The sequence below is a fragment of the Coenobita brevimanus genome, chromosome 84 (genome assembly GCF_032717465.1).
Source record: "Coenobita brevimanus isolate Jiangsu-jjx chromosome 84, ASM3271746v2, whole genome shotgun sequence".
In the NCBI taxonomy this organism is placed as follows: domain Eukaryota; kingdom Metazoa; phylum Arthropoda; class Malacostraca; order Decapoda; family Coenobitidae; genus Coenobita; species Coenobita brevimanus.
In genome coordinates this window covers 12,008,192-12,012,074 of record NC_137037.1, presented here as the reverse complement: position 1 = coordinate 12,012,074, position 3,883 = coordinate 12,008,192, and the positions used below count along the sequence as shown (strand labels likewise).

General features: G+C 42.6%; 1 pseudogene; it reads right to left on the bottom strand.

Annotated features, from left to right (window-relative positions):
• Window positions 1-788: 788 nt before the first annotated feature.
• On the bottom strand, window positions 789-908 carry LOC145410254 (5S ribosomal RNA; annotated as a pseudogene).
• Between the last annotated feature and the right edge of the window lie 2,975 nt (window positions 909-3,883).

Here is a 3,883-nt window from a genome sequence, read left to right as displayed (position 1 = left end):
ATGTATACCTGTAGATCATCTTATGCCGAAAGTAGGTGTTAGCTATTGCTAACCCCTTACAGCACAGATGTCCACCAAAGCACTACCATTCCCATCTATTTCCGCTGGCACACCCCACTGACGAGCCACTCCATCCACTTGTACATTCCCAACTTTGCCATTCATGTCTCCAATCAAAAACACTCTCTTGCTCCTCTCAAATTTGTCCATAAATGCATCTACACTTGCCCAAAACTGATCTTTCACTCCGCCATTCGGTCCTCTGTCGGCGCATACCCACATACAGTCGCCCACACTTGTATACCTACTTTCATCCTCACCCATACAATCCATGCATGCACTGTTCCGTACTCTCTTATATTCTCCTTCCACTTCATGTTTATCATCTGACATAGGCCTACTCCCTCTCTTGCCCTCTCATTCTCATTAACTCTCGCAAGTATTCCTAAACTGTATTCCCATTCTCTCACCCTTTCACATTTTCATTTAGTTTCAGTCAGTCCACATATATCCACTCTTGCATCCTCAAGCACCTGAACAATCTCTCTCTCTTCCACTTCATCATTCACTCCTCTTACATTCCATGTCCCCACCCTCAGAATGTCCTTTGTCCGTTCCTTAGTTGTTAACGTATGGTGCGTCCTGGTCCGAGGCGCTTTATTCGCTTGTTTACTTAGTTCTTTTTACGAGTTGGGGCACTAACCCACCACCAACCCTCTTAGTCGCCTCATACAACAAGCAGGGATGCTGGAGGAGTATTCTTGAAACCCCCCTACCCCCAGGGGGGAGTGCCAACATCATCTAGTGTTCCCAGTCAGGCACCCATCCAAGTACTAACCAGACCCAATGTTGCTTACCTTCGCTGATCGGACGAGAAGCAGTGCACTCAACGTGGTATGATACTTATAATTATCCTTAGCTGGATACTGCCAATTACTATTACATCATTCAGTGTACCCAGTTTTCATGATGCTTGGTTGCAAGAAACACTGCCTTCAGCAATGCAGAAACCTTCAAAAGGCCGGTGAAGAGATTAGATGGAGGAAAAAGGGTGAAGAAACAAGATAATAATAAAAATGGTAATGTTGGACCTTTGCCTGGATTTCGCTCAACTACCTAAATAGCCAAGTGCCACCTGGAACTTCACAACAGAGAATCATATGGTAACAAACCAAAGAGAACATAAGAGCCAGGTAAGGGTGAATGGAGACTACGCTACCTGGGCCAAAGTAGTACACCACATCAGTGATCCACTGGTGGTGCAACACGTGATACAAGAAGAAGATATCAGGATACCATGTGTTGGGCCACCAGTGACTCACTACTTTTATCAAGGCATATCCCTCACTGGGTCTCAGTGAAGCGACATACCTCCTCTCGCTGTGATAGCTCCATGCAGACTTGTGGGAGAGCTTTCTGAAGCGAAATGCGGCCCAGGAGAAGACTCATATTGCGCAAGCGCTGGTAAGGTATTAAGCGCCATGATTACCGAACACTCAGTGCACGACCCTGTTTTGGTGCAAGTTTTGCCTAGTGCACATTTTGATTTGCATGCCATGAGGTAGCTAATGATCAGTGGGGGGTCTGGGGGGCAAAGTTACCGTAGGTTTCAGCTACTCCATTTAGACCTCTGCTGCAATGGTTTTTAAGTTGCACACATTTGCGTTTGTTTGGTCTACAAACATCTTTTCCAGTCATCAGGATTGGCAGTAAAACATACCATTAGGGATATTCAGGTGCCTGTCTTAATATCACAAATTATGTACAGTATGTCTTGTTTTTTCTGCCAATATTTTTTGCTTGAAAAAATTGTAATTAGGGTACCTGGATCACCTGTTTTGTAGGGTACCATATCTACAGTAGTACCGGTAGCTATTAAAATTATCTTCCTTAAGATCGTGGGTATACAAGAAAATGGCTTGAATTGTTGTGTCACTGTCATTTTGTTTTACCAGAGTACAATTACCGGATTATAATAAAAGCAACTGTGATGGGAGCCATCATCCACTCACTTGATATAGTGCTGCCTACTTCTTCCTTCACATTTATCATTCTTTTTCTGTGTCATCCCTTCCCTCGTCCTATTTCTCCCATCTTTCCTGTTACTTTTTATTACTCTTCTTTCCTTTTCGGGTGGCTTTACATTGAGTGACATACCTATTGGTTTCCTGACAACACTGGGCGGTAACCATAAAACCAACCCACATATGTTCTCTGTGTGTCGTCAGGTGGGTTGGTAGTGCCCTTCCGTGTAAAACAGCTACGGTAACTCAAAGACAGATAACCACCCTGTTTGGGATTATGGTGTTTTCCTATAGATAAATAGATAGACAACTACCATATGCAGTATATCGGGTAAGTTTGTGTTGATCTTGACAAAGAGACAGGACCACCTTCTTTTGCAGTTTTCCTGTGCTTTCTTGGTACGAAGGTCCTTCATGTGATTTTTTTTTTCCCCTGAGTGTGTTCTCAAGTTTACATGTTACTTAATATTATTTGGCAGTCTTCAGGGAGATATACGGTAGGACCACCTCTTAAATGGTTACAAATAATTTTTCCTCATCACTGCCCTTAACGCAACGTCGAGAACCAAGAACAGTTTTACTTAAGGTACCTTTGGATTGATTCAGAGGCTTTATGAGATGATGGTGAAAGTCAGGTTTCAAATCAAATGGAGGAGGAGGAGAAGGGAAGGACAGGAGGAAGTATGATAGTCCATACAAGGAGGGTCGAAAGGTTACAAGAGGATGTAAAAAAGGCAGAATATTGCTATATACTGCAAGAGATTAGTGGAGGAGCAATTGGGTAAATATGATTTGGACCAGATGGGGGATGTGAAAGGTGTGTGCAAGATATTCACAGAAGAAATCTGTGCAGCATGTGAGGTGATGTGTGGGGTGAAGAGAAGATAAATGGGAGTGCAAGGAAAAGCATGGATGAAGGAAGAGGTGAGACAGGCTGTGGCACAAAAGAAGAAAACATATAATGAATGGATAAGAAACAGGGGCAGGGAGGAAGTTGAGAGACAGAAGGGGGAGTTATATGTGGAAAGCAAGAGGGAGGTGAAAAGATTAGTAAGAGAGAATAAGAAGAGAGTGGATGAGGAATTTGAGTGTAAAGTGGGTGGAATATAAGAAAATGTTCTGGAAAGAGATATAGAGAGTTAGACAGGGTGATAAAGAAGTAAGGCGAGGAGTGAAAGATAAAAATGGTACCTGTATATATATTGCTACTGTAGTGGAGAAGGGAGAAAAAGTGAGCAGATGGAGATAACACTTTAAAGAATTGTTGAACATAGAGAATGAAAGTAATGTGAGTATAAATGGCTGGGAGGAGGAGGGAGGTGAGAAGACAGGAAGGAATCTGTAGAATGGAAGTAATGGAAGCAATGAAGAAAGTCAAAAGGGGGAAAGTCCCAGGAATAGATGGGGTGTGCGGTGAAATGCTGAAGCATGGGGGAGGGATAGTAGTAGAGAGGATATGGAAGATGTGCAGATTTTCCTTGGAAGAAGGTCGAGTCCTGGAGAATTGGAAGTCAGGTATAATTATTCCCCTGTACAAAGGAAAAGGGGAAAAAGAAGTGTGTGGTAATCATAGGGGCATTTGTCTTCTTAGTGTAGCTAATTGGAAATGTATATAGTAGGATACTTAGGTAATGACTGAGTTAGGGAAATAACAGAGGGATTAGTTGGAGAAGAACAGAGAGGTTTTAGGAAGGGAAGGGGTTGCATAGATCAGATATTCATTCTTAGGTCTTTAGTGGAAAAGTTTTTAGAGAAGGGAAAGAAGTTATATACGGCCTTCATGGATTTGAAGAAAGCATATGACAGGGTGGATAGACAAGAAATGTGGAAATTATGAAGGATATATGGAGTAGATGGGA